This window comes from Antechinus flavipes, chromosome 1 (assembly GCF_016432865.1).
Source record: "Antechinus flavipes isolate AdamAnt ecotype Samford, QLD, Australia chromosome 1, AdamAnt_v2, whole genome shotgun sequence".
In the NCBI taxonomy this organism is placed as follows: Eukaryota; Metazoa; Chordata; class Mammalia; order Dasyuromorphia; family Dasyuridae; genus Antechinus; species Antechinus flavipes.
In genome coordinates, this window is record NC_067398.1 from 562,509,642 (window position 1) to 562,532,101 (window position 22,460).

Consider the following 22,460-nt stretch of genomic DNA (forward strand, 5'->3'; position numbering starts at 1 on the left):
CAAATGGTCTTTGGCTTCATAATCAGTAGAGTTTGGGGATGGAGGGAAGTGGTGGTTAGTTATACAGAACTGTCTCCTTTTTAGTTGAGAGAAGAAGCCATTTTTTTCCCCTGGTTGGATGGGGGTCTTAGAATAAAAGAGAGTAATGTATTTTGTGTATTGTGTTTTGTGCATGTCTACTCTTTAACAGTCATTCTGGATGACTTGCTGTGCTGATTTCTAAAAGATTTCATCGATACTTGAGTGAGAGACAGGAGATTCAAGTGTTTCAACTGGAATTGCTTCATACTTCTTTCTCTCTTTTAACTTGAATCAGATTTACTTAATAGGTAGTATAATTATTTTGAGGTGAGCAGAGAACAGCAATAACTGAGCATATAGCCTGGAGAAACACAGAAAAGAGGAATGATGGAGAAAGGAGAGAAGTGCTATTTCTAGAGATATTGCCAAAAGATGTAGCAAAGGGCAAATTGTACTGAGAGATCTTTATTTGAATCCTGACTCAGCCACTAAATACCCGTGGGATTTGGATCTTTGGACCTTTTATATTACCTGATCTTGGAAAGGAGGTTGATTTTATGATCTCTGAAGTCTCTTTCAGCTACGGCAATCCAAGCATCTATATCATGCAGAAAGAGCTTGTGCCATACTCAGAGAAGAACTCTGGGGGTTTTCCTTCTCTATCTACTTTCTATTCTTCTCATGGCCTTTCCATATGTTCCCCTGTGCTACCCGTGCTGGGAGATGAAACAGAAATGGTTGAGGATGCTAGGAGGGACACAAGTGAATTGAAATCATAGATCAGTTTGTACCAGTCTCAAAAATCATAAGTTATATTATAATGAAGGGAGATTGGAGTTCATATACTAATTGAACGAGGCTGGACAGTAAATCTTTTTACTTCTTTGTGTCCAGGTAAGACTTTAAGATTAAAAGTCATGCTTGTATGCATAATATATGCCATATATATGTATATGTTACAGATGCTTTGTATACATATGTGCATTTGTAATGGGGCTACAATGTACATATGTGTATATATGATATATTTCTATGCACATGTATCTATCACATGTATATGTGTATATATACATATAATGCCCAAATCAGTTAAGATGGAGGCACACATGGACATGGGAGATACCATGGACCTACTTTAGGAGAAGACATTCTATTTTCCTGCTATATGGGTAGGAGAAGCTCCTTTCTGTTGGTTACATAGGTGAAACTATCAACATCTTTTAATTTGAAAGGAATAATTATTTGTTCTTTTCACTGGCATCCAGAGATAAAGGTATTGTTCACCCAAAATTCAGGCATCGTGCACTGAGAAACAGGCTAGGGTGTTCAGGGACCTTGGAGTCAGGATTCTAGGTGATGCTGCAATGCCAGCAGGGATTGTCCTAAGAAACCAGGATCCTGGGACACAAGCTGCCAGTGACAATGGGGAGAAGGTTGGACTTAGAACTTGGCGGGACTAATACTGTATGGGAACTAAATTAAGCTGTGAATCCACAATTCCCCTTCCTTTCTTCAGAGGCTGAGATAAATGGAAGATTTATGCCCATCCACAAGTATTAGGGAAGGAATTTTTTATGTTTATTTTTGCTATACTTTTGGAATAAATAAGTCTTTTGTAAAAAGTAATTGAAATGTTAAGAGGTTAAATGGAACTTGGTCATTTGGATCCCTAAAACTGGGGGAATACACCGCCAATAGCAGAGATGAGAGACGACCTTGTCAATGTATCAGAGAACCCCAGAGAAGTGGAGAAATATACTGTATTTGGTCTTCAGTTATTGGGAACCAGACTAATCACTGTTAAATAAACCTGTGTCTAGGCCTATTATTTCAGTAGATAAGGAACTCCCATTTTGGAAATCCTGTCTACCAATGTAGAGCAGCTATTATTTTGACATTTGTACTCTTAAAAGAATTGCCTGGGTGCAATGAGTGGTTTAGTGAATTGCCCAAGATCACTCAGGCAACATATCTTTTAAATCCAGGGCTTTATGACTGAGATCAATCCATAATACCATGTTGCCTCTTATGTGTAAAAATAATTCTAGAAATGTATCCTATTGTCTTGCAGGATGCTTTTGGTTTTGCACTGGACTTGTGGCTTCAGTGTGGGGAACTTCCTATGATGATACTTTATCAATGTAAATCAACACTAGTTTTGTTACCTGGAATCTTAGATTTACCGAGAGCTCAGAGGTTAAGGAATAGATTCCAAGATCACACAAGAATGTTTTAGAGTTGGAAATGATTCTAAGGCTGATTCTCTATTGGCCCAAGAGGTATAGGGAAAAAGTATACTTGGACCAAAAACTTGTCCCTAAACCCAAGGTCTGTTCATTACTAGTTAATTTTGCTCCCCCACCACAATATCCCTAATCTTTGCCACCTGACTGATTGGAATAGTGAAGGTTTCTTTCTAATGGAACTGGGCAAACTGGGAAGCTCACTCCCACAGGTCCTGATGCCAGGGCTTCACATGATTATAGTGACCTGTATATTCTATCACTCTTCTGAACAATCTCACATTACTGGGTTTCTATGTTTATTAAGCAAACTTCAGATCTCTAAAATGGAAACTGAGGTTCAAATAGGTGATAAACATTAGAGTACAAATACTATCTTCAAGGTGCCATGAACTAACCATTAATAACATTTTCTGCCTTAGAGGTATTGTGAATCTCAAATAAGGCAATGGAAATATAGTACTTTGCAAAATTTAAAAGCTATATAAATCCAAGTTATCATCATCATTATTATTATTATCATTATCCTGAAATCATTTAATGTAGATGACTTTATTCCCTGGATCTTTTACTGAACTCTTGCTGAGCTCAAGCAATATTTATAGATTAATACAGAGATAATATTGGTAAATGTTTAACTCTGGGAAAAACAATTTAAGCACACATCCTGTTAAGTTTAATCTGTGTTATTGACACTTTCTAAAATAAACCAAGCCCTGATTTGTAGCATTTGCTCATTTCTGAGGTATAAATGCTCACACTGAAAATTGAACAATCAGTTCTCCAAGCTGGTTACAGATGGCTCTAGCATGCCCTACTCTGCCTATACCTTTTCTCTGACATGCTAGTAATCACTGGCATGTGTTGTCTCTGTTTCAACTCTTCCAATCAGACAGTAAAAAACATAGCTTGCCGCTTCTCAGAACTCATACCTAAAGAAAAGTCTCTCCTGTTACTATGGTCATTTACTTTTGCTCCCGACTCCTTAGTCATTCACCTGATATACATAGGCTTGATTAGATGTAGCTATAGAAGATATGCATATGTATATTTTGGGGAGGGTAGCAAGATTGTAGGAAGTAGTCATTTATTCTAAGTGCAGTTCAGAAGATGGTTTGGGGAGATGGGTATGAAGGGAATCCATCCTTCTTGTTTTTCCCTTTATAATGCTTCTTCAACATTATCACTTTTTGATTCTTGACTCTTATTTTGTTTTCTATTTAGTAATTTCCTCACTGTCTTTGGTTGGAGAGTGAGATGACCTAGAAAAATCAGACTATATCACTGATTGATTAGTTTTAAACTAATTAGTTCTAAAAAAATAATAAACCCATTATATCAATACAAGTGACATATTTTCATGAAAATAACTATTTTTCCAAAATAAAAAAAAATTATTGAGAAGTTACATATTTTTAAAAATCTCTTTCATACTTGGCTTAATGGAAGACAATTAAATTCTCATATCTGCTTCTGTACTCAATGTATTGTAATATGTTAGTTGACACATATTTTAGAGACTCTGACCTCATATACTTATGTATTTATTAAAGGAAAAAGTACTTAATAAGCAAGAGCAAAGGAAGGGAGTTTATTCAGTGCTACTATGTCCCTGGTTTCTGATTTCCAGTTATCTGTGCTTGAAGAGGACCAAAATGACATCACTATGTCAGAGGCAAGTTACAGTGTGTCCAACTATGGCTGATAGCCTATTAAAGAGAACTTTGGCAAGAATCTTGCTGGTAATGACTGAAAGACCTTCCTATGATAGTCATAGGACAACCTAATTACTTTCCCTTTGTAGAAATGGACAATGAAGACATTTTTTAATTCTTGAGAGGAAAACCTCCTTTTGCCCTATAACCTAGAAAATTTCAGTCAGCTTTTATATGAGCAGGGGACCCTATACTTTGTAAATCTCAGCTGGAATAGAATGAGAACAAGGCACTTTGCCACACATGCCTAATGGTATTCAAAACCTCTTCTTTAATTAGAAGTTCAGCTAGAGAGAGAGATTGACTTCAACCTGAGATATATAGTCACTAAAAAGCTTCAGCATTGGTTGATAATGGTTTGTTGAGAAGCATATGAAACTGTTCAGCCCATCTCCGGGTTCATATTTTTATCTCTAGTCAATGTGGCTCCATCAGTGCTTAGTATATGACATGTACCATAGCCTTTAGGGCATCATAAAAGTGCTTTGGATTATTATTATCTGTCTTCTTATTGAGTGAAACATCTTGTATCTCTCTAAGTTTCATTTGCACTTTACTTTTTTCCCCTTTATTAAAGCTTTTTATTTTTCAAAACATATGTATGGACAATTATTTAACATTACCCCTTGCAAAACCTTGTGTTCCAATTCTCCCCCTTCCTTTACCTCCTCTCCTATATGGCAAGTAGTCCAATATAAGTTAAGCATGGTAGAAATATATGTTAAATTCAATATATGCATACATATTTATATAATTATCTTGCTGCACAAGAAAAATCAAATCAAACCAGAAAAAAAAAATGAGAAGCAAAATAAAATGCAAGCAAACAACAACAAAAAGAGTGAAAATGCTGTGTTTTGAACCAAACTCAGCTCCCTACAGTTCTTTCTCTGGATATAGATGGCTCTCTTCATTACTAAATAACTGGAACTGCTCTGAATCATCTCATTGTTGAAGAGAGCCACATCCATCAGAATTGATCATCATATAGTCTTTTTGTTGCCATGTATAAGGATCTCCTGGTTCTGCTCGTTTCACTTAGCATCAGTTCATGTAAGTCTCTCCAGACCTCTCTGAAATCATCCTACTGATCATTTTTTACAGAACAATAATATTCCATAACATTCATGTACCACAATTTACCCAACCATTCTCCAATTGATGGGCACCCATTCATTTTCCAATTTCTAGCCCACTACAAACAGGGCTGCCACAAACATTTTTGCACATGTGGGTCCCTCTCTCTCCTTTAACATCTTTTTGGGATATAAATCCAGGAGAAACACTGCTGGGTCAAAGGGTATGCACAGTTGATAACTTTTTGGGCATAGTTCCAAATTGCTCTTCAGAATGGTTGGATCCGTTCACATGTACTTTACTTTTGATGAAGTTAAATACTATCTTCTTAAAGATGGATGGAATATGCTGTTGGAAAACCTTGTTGAGTTCTTATTTTTTGTTTAATAGCTTCTGAATCTCCCCATCATTCTAATCATATCAGTCTTGATGTTTATGAGTGTTCTGTAGTGTAAATGTGGTGCTATATAGCAAATATATATCCAAATATCTGTGTATCAAAATCTCATTATTTTTTATGCTCCTCAGTTGCCAACCATATGTTCCTTCCAAGTCAGTAACAAAATGTTTGCTCATGGAGAAGTACTATGATCGATTGGCAATAAGTCTTCTGTTAGTAGTCTTGCTTTGGGGCCACTGCTTTTGTTGAATGTGAATATTTACTTTGGACAGGATAAGTCTGTGATTGGTCCAGCATTCTGTACCACTTTCACATCCTTTCTGTCTCTTCTCCTTACAATGACATATATAGCCTATTAAATGCTAATGTTTTCTGCAAAGATACCTCCACAAAGTTTTATTGAGTTTAGGTAAATGGAAGACCATATTAAAGATGAGAAGGTTGTGAAATGTTCTTCAGAAATTTGAACATTGCTATTGCTGTTCCCAACTCCATTCCTCACAAGGACTTCCTGCCATGTCTGGTAGTCTGAACCTACTCTAGCATTAAAGTCACCCAGAATTATAAACTTGTCATCTTTTAGCACATTAATGATTAGGGTCTCCAGATTTCCATAAAATTTTCCTTTGACCTTATCAGAGTTTGTTGGCGCGTAGTGATGATGATGTTATGGCATTTTGCTGCATTTGGCAATTGCATTGTTATGAGCCTGTCATTCACTCCTTTTAGATAACATACAAGTTTTGATTGTAAAACTTATATCAGCTTTGTGATTCTCCTCATCATAGAGATTATTCCAGAAAAACGTATTCAGCTCTGATTTCAGTAAGCTAGCATTCATTTGCTAGCCTTGTTTCACTCAGGGCTGCTATTTGGAATACTTGCTGAGTTCTCTTGCAACAAGAGCTGTTCATCTTTTCAGGTCTACTAGATTTCTTGTTGTCTTTAGCATGTTTCACATTCCATGTATCCATGGTGGGAAAAATTATCTTAGCCAAAGTTTTTGTACATTGTGTGTGTGTGTGTGTGTGTGTGTGTGTGTGTTTTGACTGCAGAGTAGGATCCCTTTATGTTTTGGTAACCAGGCTAGAAGTATATTTGGTGAATCAGACAATTTTTACGGTGTCTCTTCTAGACCTTTCCTCACACCAAGAAATGAGTAATGCAATCTTTAAAGAAAACTGCTCAGACACTCAGGGTAGGGGTGGAGGGTTGCTGAATCTCTGCTATTCCAGTTCAGTGAGAAAATGACTCTATTCCTTGGGCCGTCTGTGTGCAGGGTTGTGACTACAGCTTCCTGTGTGTTTATCCTTGTTGCTTGTCCCTTGACTATCACCACAGGACTCTGAGGTAGATAAAAATCGTAAAATGGTTTGGTTGATATCTTTTGACTCATGCACAGATTGGATTTAAGTGGGGGAGAGTGGGGTCAAGTTATCACTCTCACTCTCTCTTCCAGAGTTATCAAAGAATGGCAAAACAAAAGCTAAGACTACTGGAAACAGCTTGAGATGCAGTGGATAACTCTGGTGTCTTTGAAATCTAACTAAAAACTCTAAGTACTTGACAGGTCCTACTTCTGCTGCCTTAGTGACCCAATGGAACAAATTATTTTTTGCCTGCCCATTCCACTTCACATATTTGGGATAGATATGCCCCTAACTAGTCAATGGCTTTGAGAGCCCTAAATTACTCTCAACTTAGTTTAGCTCATCTGCTGAAAGGGCTTACTAGACTATGGCTTGGAACTACAGGTGAAAGTTGGTGGGTAGGTGGACCTCAAAGATGGAAATCAACCTAGAGGCTTGGCAACTTTCACACTAGAGGTCCTAGTCTTCCCTGGACACCCATTTACCTTACATGTCCCAGGCATTGCAGAAAACATTTTACAAATGTTATCTCATTTAATCCTCACAACAAACTTGTGTAGTGGGTGCTTTTATTATCTCCCATTTTACAGATGAGGAAACTAAGACAAACAGAGGTTGACTTGCCCAGAGTCCAATAGTTAGTATGTTAGTAAATGTCTGAACTCAGTTCTTGTTGACTCCAGGTCTTTTGCCATAGACCATGCTATCATTATTATAAAAATAGTTTTGACTTTGTGGATCCACTGGAAGGATTTTGGGTGCCTCAAGGATCTGCAGGCCATACTTAAAGAACAACTGGTTTAAGCCAGTTCCTTAATTTAATAGATACAGAAATGGAGGCTTAGAAAGTTAAAGTGGCTCGTCCAAGATGGCAGAGCTCACAAGTAAGTATGGGATTTGAACTCAAATCTCTTGATTCCCAGTAAAGTGTTCTTTGCATTATACCATGCTGTTCTTCCCTTCATGAAGAAACAGAACTTTTTTTTTTCAAAATAAGGGGTAACCTTACTGGTATGTACAATTTATAGTTAGGAAGACCTTTGTTCCAATCCTGCCTCAGACGCTAGCAGTCTAACCCTGAGCAAAACACTCTTTCTGTGCCTTAGTCTACCTATCTGCAAAATGAGAGGGTTGGATTCAATGAACCCTGTAATGGGCTGAGGCTTGGGTTGATGCACTGAGGTCCCAAGTAGTAATTGGACCATACTCTATTAATATATAAGCTTGGAGAAAGAATGGCCCCGGCCCACTCTTTGTGCAAGTCCTGATGTGTTGTATAGGAAATGACGATTTTGGCGCAGGGGAGTGGAAAAGGAAGGGGAGGAGTGACTGCTCGCATTGCCATTGCCACACCTTTCAGCTCAGGTCTCTTTCTGCTAGCTGGCTTCCTGTCTCAACTGCCCATATTGCTATCTCAATCTTTTTTCACCTCTTCACTTCAATAAAGATTGAAGATTTTTCCCTTAACCTGAATTCCTGATTCCGGCTGATTTTAAATACACGGTCATTAAAGAACCTGAAGTTCCCTTTCAGCTCTAAATCTTATGATTTTTTTTTGTTTGTTTTTTAAATTTGTTTTTTAATTGCTTTTATTTATATAAATGAAGACTCTTTAATGATATTTCCTCAACTGGAAAAGATACCATTGTGATAAAAAGAGAACTAAATTGAAGATACTATTGTGATGAAAAGATAACTAAGTTTAGAATCAAAAGATCCAAATTTCAATCTAAGTTCTAACACTTGCTAAGTGTATGGCTTGCTCTGAAACTGAATCAGTTCTATAAAATATGAATGATGATATTTCAACTATCTTTCCCATAGGATTAGTTTGAGAAAAATTCTATGAAACCCTTAGTATGTCAACTAAGTAAGTATTTAGTATTTTCTCTTCACAGTGGTTGTGAGGATCAAATGACATCACATAAATGTAAACTACTTTGCAAATAATGCACTACTATATAATTGTTAATTGTTGCTGTTGCTATTATTATTATTTGTTGTTGTTCAATCATTTTCAGTAGTGCTCAATTCTTGATGACCTAATTTGGGGTTTTCTTGGCAAAGATATTGGATTGAATTGACATATTTTTCTATAAGTCATTTTACAAATGAGGAAACTGAGGAAAATAGGGTTAAATTATTCACCCAGGGTCACAGAGCTAGTAAATATCTGAGGCCAGATGTGAACTCAGGAATATGACAATATGACTCGATCCAATATCCATCTAGCTGCCCCTATTATTAATTAAGGTAACGTTATTATAGTAGATAAAGAATGCTCAGTGTTAGTGGATAGAAAATGCTTCTAGTTCCCCTCAGAAAGGTCACTGACTTTTTCACACTGCAATTCAAATTTTCTTTCTGACACTTACTAGTTATGGGAGCTGAAAAGCCTCTTATATTCTCTGTGATTCAACAAATTCCCTAGAACTTAACTTGTTAGGCCATATACTAAATTTTGATCTCCATTAATGGAAGAAGTTCCCATACTGAATTCCTTGCACTGAAGAAATCACAGATTCTTCCTGGATTATATATTGCTAATTTAGAGTCCTTTCCAAGAGATAGAGGAATAGAATTTTATAAACAATTAGTGGAAAGAAAAACAAACACCTAAGGTATATTTCCTTAACTCCCTATCATTCCTAAATCTCTCCACTCCCAGGGAAAGAAAGGAAGGAAGGAAGAGATAACTGCTTTGAATGACCTGTGAAGGTCTGTTCCCCATGGATTTCTGTCAGGGAGTGGGGCCAGGGCTGTTTCTCTCCCGAATGTGCAGTCTGCTTCCCCCACACGTGTCCCTCACTATGTGGCCTGGGTAGGAGCCATGGGACATGGAAATAGCAGCCAGGGTGGCTGTTGCTATAGTGATTCTGATCTTTTGGTCCAGGGCCCTGGAGCGAGGCTGTCTCTACTGTATGTCGGGGGGCAGTGCAGGGTAAGTCTGCCAGGAGTGTGATTCTACATACACTCACAGAAAACCCAGAGCAATGGGAAACTGCCCTCCCCTTCAACAGCAGGGAGGATATGCTGTTGGATCACCAGGAGCTTGACCAAGAGACTCAAATTTCTATGATCTGGCAAGTTGTGACTAAGAGAGGGAAAAAACATTAGCTTTTATTTCAGAAAAACTGATTTGAAAGCATTAAGAAATAATCCCTGTGACTATCAGTTTTTGAGAGCTTTATCACAATTCCAGTGCCCTTTCCTCCCAAATCTCTTTTCACTGTATAACTGGAAGTATGGATTTTATTAGTGATCACAAACTCAAAGGTTTGAAAATTCAGTCTTTCCACAGAAAAATTCCTTCTGCAGTGTGTGTGAATTGGCTCTCAAACCCTCTTTCCATTACAAAAAGACTGACTGGGTCTCTATTCATTTTGTCATATATATATGTCAAATGTGCATTTTCCTTGGACAAATTTGGCTTCATTGGATATCTATCACCTGAATGAATTTAGTGCTCAGGAAAATGAACTGCTAATAGCTCTGAATATTTTGCTCACAGGTTAGCAAGTCTTGGCCTCCACTCTCTTGCATATTGGAATCTGAAATCTCTCTGATTGGTAGCTTTTTAAACTACACCATGATGGATGATGATGAGACTCAAGTGGAATTTACAGATGGAGCTCCAGCAGTGATATGGGTGATGCAGTCTCATTAACTGACAAGAAAGCACTTCAGAGTTTCAGTGGATAGAAAAAAACATTGCAACAACATATTAATGCTCAGGCATCCTATTTTAATGAAAATATACCTTAACACAAATGAGAAATAGATGAAAATATTACATATTTATCATCAGGAATCAGTACACAAATTCATACTGCATATATTTACCTATGAAATCCTTTGTGTAGATTCATTTAGTATTTTTTTTAATTTTGAATGTGTAGATCTTTAAGCTATCAATTCTTATATCATTATTGGTGATGTTCTTATAGAAGATGATGGAGGGTCTGTTATTATCAGTGTCACTTTATATACTCACAAGAAGCAGTGAAAGAAAAAATCATCTCAAGAGTCTCATCTATAAGTAGAAGGCATGATAAAGAGATAAAAATTTGGTTAGATTTGACAACGTGTTAATTGAGACAGTTCAATGTCAGGGGAACCACCATTCTTGGATCTTAACACTTTAATTCTTAATGTGCTAAAGGAGAAAACAGAAATGATATGAAGCAAGACAAAGACAGGAAGAACAGATGAACCAAATGAAATATATATGAAAGAAATCTGTGCTGAAGGTACAAAATTTTTTTTGAAGCACTGGGGGATTGAATCTCATCTAAAAAAGAAAATGATAGTGAACTACTGGCAAAATCATATTTGATAATACTACAGGGGAAAAATTATGAAAAGAGCATTAATAACTATTGATCAATATAAGGTCTTTATGAGAAAGATCTATGTAAATATTCTTGATGAAAAGATGAAAAAAAGGCAACAAGAATGCTTTCAGAATTGAAATTCAACATTAGACCACAACTTACACAAAATCATTTGAAAATGCAAAGAATACTATATCTCCCTCTGCTTATTGTTTCTTTGTTATAAAAGAACATTTGATTTATAGAACAAAATACAATTTCAGTGTTATTTGTCAACAAAATGCCTCCTGTTCACATTAAGATAATAACAGTAACAATAATGGTTAACACTTATATAGCACTTACTATGTGCCAGGTCCTCTGCTTAGAACTAATTAAAAATGATACTCTGATCAATACCAACTGAGGCATAAACAAGGAAGAAATATGCCTACCAAAAGTATTTACCACTGCCATGGAGGATATGTCCAATGCACAGTTCACGCAAGAGGGAAACCCTATAGCTGTTCATATTTAAAAGTGATACTTTGGTATTTGTATGAAGTTCCAGAATACTATATCTTGCAAGTGAGACTTACGACAACTTCAAAGTGTTCAGAGTAACTATCCACACAGAAATAACAAAATGGATGAAAAAAGCCTCTTGTCCCAATCATAATATTCAGTTGGATGCATTTATGTTCAGATTCTACCTCTAATACATACTGATAAGGTGATCCAGGAAAGTCACAGAACCTCTTAGTGACCCAAACAACTTTTTGAGATCAGAAGTTATACAGTTTCCTAAAACTATGGTTACAAAATAGATACCAATCTCAGCTGGTAAAGGGAGTTTTTGCAACAGCATCTCCTTATACAAGCAAAAGCATAGGTCCAATTAAAAATATCTTTACAGTAATCTTGTGTAGTTAGATTGAGTCATCTAACATTAGAATCTTTGAGGAATCAAAATTGCAGTTTCTTCTGCACTATGTGGAACCCTGTTACTCTGATCTACTATGGCTGTAAATTTCTGAGTTTTTCTATCTGTTTCTCTACTGAATGCTTAGGATTTCTGGACTTTCTGTCCTCTCTCAATTGAACTTCCTTTTTTATGTATAATGCTTCCTCCAGTTAAAGTATGAGCTTCTTGAGAGTAGGAACTATTTTGTTCTCTCTATTTGTACTTTCATTGCTTAATAGAGTGTTTGGTGCATAAACAGTTTGTTTTATCATTCAAGCCTGTATTCTTTTAATGGAAAGATGCATGCTATAAGTAGACTACTGTGTTTTACCAATTATGTTTTGCATGGAAAATATTACTCAGTAGGTATAGGAGCAAAAAAAGAGGTAAGTTGGTTATATAGTGAGAGCAAGGGGAAAATAAATAGCTCACAGGTTTCACTGATACTAATAAAATATTAAAAGATCCTTTGACTCAGCAGTGTTTCTACTGGGCTTATATCCCAAAGAGATCTTCAAGGAGGGAAAGGGATCTGCATGTGCCAAAACGTTTGTGGCAGGTCTCTTTATAGTGGCAAGGAAACTGAAAAGTTGTCCATCAACTGGAGAATGGCTGAATAAGTTATGGTATATGAATATTATGGAATATTATTGTTCTATAAGAAACAGGATCAGCAGGATGATTTCAGAGAGGCTTGGAGAGATTTGCATGAATGGATGCTGAGAGAAGTGAGTAGAACCAAGAGATCATTGTACACAGCAACAAGATTATATGATGATCAATTCTGACAAATGTGATTCTTTTCAACAATGAGATGATTCAAGCCAGTTCCAATAATCTTGTCATTATGAGAACAATCTACACCCAGAGAGTGGGAACTGTGTGTGAACCACAACATAGCATTTTCATTCTTTTTGTTGTTTTTTGTTTGCATTTTATTTTCTTTCTTATTTTTTTCTTTTTGATTTGATTTTTTTGTGCAGCAAGATAATTGTATAAATATGTATGTATATATTGGATTTAACATATATTTTTACCATGGTTAACATATATTGAATTGCTTGCCATCTAGGGGAGGGAGTTGGGGTAAGGGGAAAATTGGAACACAAAGATTTGCAAGGATTAATGTTGAAAAATTATCCATGTATATGTTTTGAAAATAAAAAGCTTTAATAAAAAATATTTAAAAATCTAGAGGAAAGCCTTCAGAATATTTGTCAAACTTTCTTTGGAAGAATTATGGGAAGACATGGATAAAAGTTACTAAGGGCGAAGGAGGTTTGGATGGGTTACAGTCTGTTACATTGGAAAGAGTTCCATCATTGGAAGGAACCTCCATCAGTTATTAACAGATTTACTGAAATACTAAAGACATACAATAATGATAGTGATTACTGAACAAATGAAGGACCATAATCACCATTATAGGTGTGAAAAGACCTTCAGGCTGTGCTCCAAATATTTTGAACATTTGAGGTTTCATACTGAGAAAAGCTCTATGCATGTAATGATTATAGGATGGTCTTCTGCCAGAAGTCATACCTTATTAAACATCAGAGAATTCATACAATAGAGAAACTTCATGAATGTAAGTCATGTGGAAAAACTTTCAGAACTTTCAACTTGCTAGTATATCAGGGAATTCCTATTAGGGAGAATAAGCTCTCCTTATGAAATCAAGATATCTCAGTTCAAGCAAGAGAGATATTCTGATCTCAACCAAGGGAAAAGTCAGCAAAATCTATAGGGAAGGAAGCTAGACATCAGGGACACATTGAAGAGACTATTTTCCCTACTTGTCTGCAAGATAGTCATTCTCGTTCATCTCCCTAGATTTATTGATCTTGAATAGAATTTGAAACCACAAGTGTCTAAAAAAAAAAAAATCACTTCTCTCTTAAAGCTATCACACCAACTTTACTTTCATGCAAACATACACTGTCAGGGATAAGCATTCTCTCTCTCAGGAGAAACTCATTCAAAATGCTCCATGCTTAGTCAGAAATGTGGGTTACATAGAATTAAAATATTTATGAATTAATATGATAAAACTATTTTATGTTTACTTAAAATTCTCATTAAAATCTCTTTTGTATCATTTATAAAATTATTTTTTGACATAAGCTAATTTTTGTGTGTGAATAATTTCTTTCAAAAAAGTAGCCCTTTTTAGAAAGCAGATTCTAAATGTGGTGGTTACTTCTGAAACAATCGAATCTCAATTCTAATTCATAGAGAGCTTAACTAAATTAATGATTGGAAGAAAAGGAAGAAGTTTGGATAGAACTTTCCCCCAGAAACATTTTATTTAAATATAAAGATGAAGAGGTATTCAGGCACAGAAAATTTTTGAAACTAGAAATGACATTCAACCTTATTGACAGAAAACCACAAACAGAAGTGTCACATCTTCTGCTTCTATTATGGAAAAATAAGAAAAATAGGAGAAGAAAACTGGAGAGAAGGCTTTCCTTGTTTCCATTTGTAATGTCTTTTTCATACAGACTGAGACAGAATTGTTGAAGCCCACATTTGAGTAGTGAGAGTTCACTGGCTCATAGCTGAGTAAAAAATGTCATGGCATTCAGAAATCTAACTAAGGAAGTTAAATATCTACTGACTAAAGAGGAAAAAATCAGTAGAAACTTGGATACTGATATTCCCTTCAGTCCTGTCTAGGGATCTAGGACTCATTTTCACATAAACCAGCTGAAGACTATTAAGCTGCGAACACAAAGAAAAAATGTTGCTTGACGTTTCCTATCTAAATAGAAGTTATAGGTGTCACAGAGACATGCAAAATGGGGTACCAAAAGGGGCCAGTGAGGTTTGGGACACAGGAAATGCTAGCCTAAGGCACCAAGAGACAGATGGTATGTCTGGCTCAGAAGACAGAAGCAGTAGTTTGGAACAGAATCAGAATTCAAAGAGTGAGTAAAGAGAGGGGACCTCCAAGTGGGGAAAAAGGTCAGATTGACAAGTGTGATGTCAAGATTACAATGGACACAAATTGCTTCCTTTTAAGGGTATATACTTCCTTTTAAATTCAGTTTCATAAAGCTATTTGTTACTTTTTCTTTCAGTCATGTTCAACTCTTCATGACCACACTTGCAGTTTTCTTTGCAAAGATACTGAAATGATTAGTCATTTCCTTCTCCAGATGATTTTACAGATGAGAAACTGAGGCAAACAGGGTTAAGAAGCTAGCCCTGGTCACAGTTAGAAAGTGTCTGATGAATCTTCTCGTTTCTAAGTCCAATGCACTATCCATCCTGCCACCTAATTGCCCTTGCTTTCTACCTTCTTCTAAATTAGCACAAGAGAATATGTAGTGTCTAGTGCCAGCAACATTGCGATCTAAGAAGTGATTCTCAGAAAATAGTAGATACCACTTTATGCAGCCTAAAGGAATAGTCCAAGTTTGGATTTGAACTTTGTGCAAAGAGAAGTAGAATGAGTTGTAAAACAATAGTCTAAGATCTACAGGTAAAATTAGTATTGAAAAAGAAAGCCAAAAAGTAAAATAGTTGACAATTAATGAGAAAAGTACTCGGTTTTATCTAGTTATTTTCTTTAAATATTATATATGTGACTCATGACTCAAAACCTATTTACTTAAGACTTTCTTCACTGATCAAAAACAAAACAAAAACCTCACTTGGTTGTTATTTGGGCTCTGATGTCCTCAGTGAACGTAAATCACAATTATTTCCCTTGGGGCCAGAAACCCTGAGGTTTTCCTCTCCCTGATTAATTTTTTTTTTTTTTTTTGGAGTACATAAAAGTGGACATTCTTTGCCTAATTTCTTACCTAACCTTAATCACTGAATGGTGACTGATCAGTTAAAGACTTGTTAAAAATGCATCCAGGGCCATGGCCCTAGAGGAGAAAGTGAGGTTGGTGATTTTTCACAGCCTCCCCCCCCCCCCCAAAACTTAAATCCAATTCACTTGCATGTCATGGCATCACCTACCTGAAGTCATGGTGAAGGACAAACAACAACAGTCTTCAATGATGGAAATTTATTACCCAATACTCATGCGTGCAAAAGGTACTGAAACTGGCAAGATCTTAGAAGAAAAGAGATCCTGGTCTTCTGGCTTCTAGCATTGAGAAAGAAGACAGGGAGCTTCAGATGATTTTCAGGTTCTTGAAGGAAGAGAAAGACTGGAGAGAAGTCAATTTATGGAGGAGCCAGCTCCTCAGTGGTGTCCACAGCTTGCTATCCTACAAAATTCCAACAATTTCCATTTATGTGAGAGATATGGGACTTTTTCTGAATAAGGTTATCTTGCTCCCAATAGGAGAGCTCATTAACTCTCTATGTTGTCTGACATATTCATACTTATATATCTGCTCTGATTTCTATTTACCATTGGTTTGGATAAATATATTTATTTGCTAATTACTACATATGTTCTTTGTATAACTGGCATTGGAACCAGAATCACAGGATTTCAGTTAGAACTGATATCAGGGTCCCTGTCATCTCCAATTCATGTCTGAATAAGGATTTTCTATACAATGTACCTGAAAGTTGCCATTCATTCTTTGCTTAGTGATCTCAAGTGAAGGGAACCCCATTATCTTAACTTTTGAATATATTTAATAGAAGTTTTTCCTTACATCAAGCCTAAATTTGCTTCCTTGCCACTTCTTCCAATTGTTCCTAATTTTGCATTTTTGGGGTAAGCAGAAGAAATCAAATTCCTTCCCCATATGATTATCAATTCAGATTTTTGAAAATAACTATCATATTCTCACTAATTCTTTCCTTTCCCAGGTTAAATATTCTCAGTTTTATTTATCTAGCCCTGATCTCTCTCTTCTGAAATTCCATCTTACATCTCCAACTGTCTACTGGACTTGTTGAATTGGATGTCCCACAGACATCTTAAACTCAACATATCCAAAATTGAACTCATTACTTTTCCCCTAAAAAAATCTCCTTTCTTCTTAACATCTCAAGGATGCATCAGCATCTTTGCAGTCATTCGGACTCACAACCAAGGTGTCATTTTTGATTCCTAAATTCTCTCATCTTCATATACAATCTATTGCCAACTCATGTTATCTATACCTTTGCATAATCTCTCATGTATGTTCTCTTCTCTCCTCTGACATTGACAGCCCCTAGTGTAAAGCTTCATTATCTCATTATAGTGTAAAGCTTCATTATCAGGTATCATTATACCTGAACTATTCCAGTAGCATGTTAATTGGTTTCTTTGACTCAAGTCTCTCCTATTCCATTCCATCTTTCACTCACCTATCAAAATTATATTCCTAAGGCACAGGTTGACCATGTTGACATATCTTCCCCCACTCCCCACCACAAAAAAATATGTTAAATAAATAAAATAAATATTATTAATATTAATAAATATTTAATAATAATAAAATGTACATGTATATTTGTACATATAATGTATATAAGTTATATGTACAGGTATTTATATGTAAATTTTATTTAGTTAATATTATTAAATATATTAATATTACATATAAATGTATTTATAAATATATAATTTATATATATATATTATACATACAAATATATTTACATATGTTTATATATATGTATATATACTTGAATGGCTCCCTATTTTTTTAGGATAAAATATTACATTTTTTTTTAGTCTTTTAAATTCTTTCTCAGTCTTTCTGACTTACTAGTGTTTTTATACTTTATTGCTACTCTATATCATATGATCAGCAACATCTTGCTATTCTTCTCATAGGACACTCCATCTCCTGACTGTGCATTTTTATTTGTCATCCCTCATGCCAGTAATGCTTTCCCTCTTCAAATCCATCTCCAGTCTTCCTTCAAGTCTTAGCTAAAATATCTCTTCCTATAAGAAACTTCTCCCCATCCTCTTCAAACTTAATAGCTTTCCTCTGCAATTATTTATCCTATAAATGTACGTAATTTTATAAATCCCAAATTTATCCTCTATGTATCTTTTTTGGTACCTAGTTGTTCTTTTGTTGTCTTCCCCTTAACCAACAAATCAATCTATCTATCAACATTAAATGACTACTATGTGCCAGGCATTATGCTAGACATGAGCTCCTTAAGCTCAGGGACTGGGTCTTTTTGATATATCTATTTTTTTGCTTTTCTTTGTATCCCTAGTGCCTTAGCTTAGTGTCTGGCTAAGTAATCTCAGCTATATTGTTTGATCCAGGCTGAGTACAATAGATCTACTGCATCCTTATTCTTGGATATTCCGCCTCTTTTAACAGAGCTCTCTCAGGTACTTTTCCCCATTGTCACCTCAAATTGCATTTTTAGACTACTAAAACTTGCAGGTCTTTTTCAATAGCCTGCTCTTTAGTCAAGCTTATCCCATCTTGAACTTGAAAATTTCATTTTTTTTTAACTTAAGAGTAAGATTTTACTTTTCACAAATTAAATTTTGTCTTATAAGGACACAAAAAGAAAGTCTGTGGTTCCCATCATTATTCCTGGATCCCTACAATATGCATTTATTAAGCTTCTGTAATGTATCAGGCACTGGGAATCTAAAGACAAAAAATGAAATATATGTCACAAAAATTGTCCTCAATAATTGAGAAAATAGGCATAGTAACAATTTTCGAGACAAATAAAATCCTGATCCCAAACCAGAAAATTATGAAGCTGACAAAGAGAATTGTTAGAAAACAATCTTACTAACATCAATATTGAAGCAAAAAAAAAAATCCCATAGCAAATAATCTAAAGTAACATATCTGAAAAATTACTCAATATGATTAGGATGAATTTATACCAGAGATGCAAGACTCATTCAACATTAACAAATGATTAACATAGTTAATCATTAAAACATCAAAAAACAAATTTATATCAACTGAGAAAAAGCCTTCCACAAAATGCAATATGAATGAATGTTAAGATCCATAAAAAGCATAGGTATGGAAGTCTCCCTCAATGTGATCAAATGTTTATTTCTAAAACAAATGACAAAGTATAATGACAAAACTCAATTGAAAGTTTTCCCATTCAGGGAGGCTAGGTGACACAGGGTGCCTAAATGGTACAGTGGATAGAGTATCAAACCTGGTATATGCATCAAATCTATGTAAATAAAAAAAATTTATATGTGTGTGTGTGTGTGTGTATGTATACAGAGATACATGTAAACGTATATATACATACATATATGTACATATATATATATGTATGTATGTATATATACGTTTACATGTATCTCTGTATTCACACATATGCACAATTACAGACAGCAGTAAGTTACTTGCCCAGGTTACACAACTAGTATTTGTCTAAGGTCAAATTTCAAGAGGACAAATTGTGGTATGTGAATTAATGAAATAATATAATAATAACAGGATAAGTATGAGAAATTGAGAAAAGTATGGGGAAATTTATATAAATGGATACAAATCAGCATTAGCAGAACCAAGAGGACAATGTACACTATGATGACAATAGTTTGAATGAATACAATATTAAAAATACTTTTAACTCAGCTTAATTGTAATTGAACAGTCAGCTCTGGAGAAAGTTTGATAAGGCACACTTTTCTTCTTGGTAGAATGTGGCAAACTATATATATATATATAGAAAACTAATTTAACCCATTAGACTATATTGCATGACTTTATTGTAAATGTATTTTTTCCCTTTTTAGAGGAAAGTTAAAGGAGATATATTTTAAAGATATCACTTAACTTTTAAATAAAAACTTCATAATATAAATATAATATCTAACTACATAATACAAATATAAATATTTGAAAATAAAATAAATTTCAAAATAAATAATGAAATAAATTTCACTACCTAAATTTGACCTAGTGTACAAGTCTGCCAATATATCTTTTTGAATCCTGACTTGACAACCAAAGTTTTGGTTATCCTTCTCAGTTTTGTGTCATCTTCAAATTTTGTAGATATGCCTTTTATGTCTTTATCCAAGACATTAACAAAATGTTGAATAAGCACAGGACCAGGAACATAACTAGAAATTTTATAGGGTTATCCCTTCATAAGGATCACTCTTTGCAAACTGATGTTAAAACTTTAGGCATTAATCTTTGGTCTGATCATACAACCAGTTAAAAATTGATCTAATTATACCATCATCTAACCTACATGTAGGTTAGAGCTTTTCTGTAAGAATAATATGAGAGACTTGATCACATACTTAGAAAAAATGTAGGCAACCTATATTTACAATATTTCCTGATCTGCTGGTCTAGTAACTATCAACAAACTCCCAACTCTGTCTAGTTCTTAAAATAGGTCTGGCACAAAGTAAGGGCTTAATTAATGTTTGTTGACTTGAAAAAAGATAATGAGCTTAATCTGGTATGTCTTGTTCTTAAGGAAGTCATGTTGGCTCTCTAGATTTCTAAATGTTCCCTAAAAATCATTTTAATAAAACATTGTAAATTTTGCCAGGAATAATCTTAAAGGAATATTTGATCTTCTCCAGAAAGATAATAAACTTAAGATGAAAATTGTGTGTGTGTGTATATATGTGTATACGTGTGTGTGTGTGTGTATGTATGCACTCATACAGCTGTTGATGGGTCAAAAGGTAGGTACAGTTTAATAACTTTGGGGACCTAGCTCCAGATGGCTCAGCCAATTCATAGGTCCACCAATAGTGCACTAATGTACTTTTTTTTTTTAGTGCCTTTAATAATTATAATTTTCCTTTTGGGTTACTTATGTCAATCATATGGGTATGAAGTTGAACCTCAAAGTTGTATATATATATATATATATGTGTGTGTGTGTGTGTGTGTGTGTGTGTGTGTGTGTGTGTGTGTGTTTGTGTGTATATATATATATATATATATATATATATATATACATATATATATTTATATAAAAAGTTTTTATATTACTATTGATAGCTTGGATTTCTTTTCTTCAAAAGTATCCATTTTTTTGAATATCACTTGAGAAATGGCTTTTATTCTTATAAATTTCAAGGTTTCTTTTATACCTAGGAAATTATGCCTTTATTAGAAAAACTGACTGCAAAAATTCTTTCCAAGTTCGGATATTCCATCTTGTTAGTCATTTTAAGTGGAGCAGAGTAATTTAACTTAATTCAATTGATTGCAACCCTTATATCGTCAAGGGCATCTAGATACCTTCTTGACAGAAACAGTTGGGGGCACAAGTGGGTAGGGTGCTGAATCAGGAGTCAGAAAGAATTGAATTCAAATCCAGGTTTAGATATTTGCTAGTCGTGGGATCTTGTGCAAGTCACCTAAAATCTATGTCTCACTCAGAGGAATCAAGATTTGAATTCAAATCCAACCTCAGATCTTCCCAGTATGATCTCCCATTGTAAAATGGGGTTAATAATAGTATCTGCTTCCCAAGATTGTTGTGAGAATCAAATGAGATTTGTTATCATTCAGTTATTTCAACAATGTCCAATTCTTCATGACCCCATTTGGGTTTTTTCTTGGCAAAGCTACTGGAATGGGTTGTCATTTCCTTCTCCAACATATTTAAAAGAGGAGGAAACTGAGGAAAATGGGGAAAAGTGACTTGCCCAGAGTCACACAGCCAGAAAATGTCTAAAGCTGTATTTGAACTCTGCTCTTCCAAACCCTTGGCTTGGTACTCTATATCCACTGCTGCCCTTCAAATGAGACAGTAATTATAACAAAGTGCTTACCATAATGCCCAGCCCATAGAAGGTGATGTATAAATGTTTTTTCTCTGCTTCTGAACGCTCTTAGGTACCTGCAGAACACTAGTCATTTTTATTCTATCCCTTCTAGCTTGAAGGTTATTTATCTTCCTTGGCAGAGAAAACCAAAATGAAGTAAGAGATGAGCCTCAAAGCTCTCTCTTGTCAGGTACCATTATCCAATCCACTCTAAGCAAAAGTATTGACTTTTTTGGTTTTCATTCCTCCATGTAGTTTAAAAAATAAAAACCAAAGATCCTCCCTTTTTTCTCTCTAGTCTTAGTTCATTCTCATGTTTAACACTCCTAACACTATTTCTAAAGGACTTGTCTAACTTTTGCATTTGTTCTGCATTTCTTTCTTGATCTTTTGTATAATATATCAATGCAACGCTAAATGGCCTGTGTGTCCATTTATGTGCATGTAACCATCTGAACAGCATTCTTCATTTACTTGTTTTAGTAGTGGGTGGCTGGTAGGTCAAACAGGAGATAAAACCTGTTGAAAAGATTCTGCACTGCTCTGGGGCTTTTGTGCAATTAAGGCAATGTTATCTATAACCAGAACATCTGAAAAATTTTATCTCCTTCAGGGACTCTCTGAACTCTACAATGGCAAACCCTTTGGCAAGAATACATCTTTTTGGTTTATGTCTCCCTTGGTATTAAT

At 35.1% G+C, this 22,460-nt stretch overlaps 1 long non-coding RNA gene across 2 annotated transcripts in view; it reads right to left on the reverse strand.

Moving 5' to 3' along the window:
• Positions 1 to 16,112: 16,112 nt before the first annotated feature.
• The window catches only part of LOC127544214 (uncharacterized), a 55,509-nt gene continuing 49,161 nt past the window's right edge, over positions 16,113 to 22,460 (reverse strand). For both annotated transcript variants that reach the window (XR_007949401.1, XR_007949402.1), the window contains one exon: positions 16,113 to 16,332. This is a non-coding gene — a long non-coding RNA (uncharacterized LOC127544214). The remainder of the gene's footprint in view (positions 16,333 to 22,460) is intronic.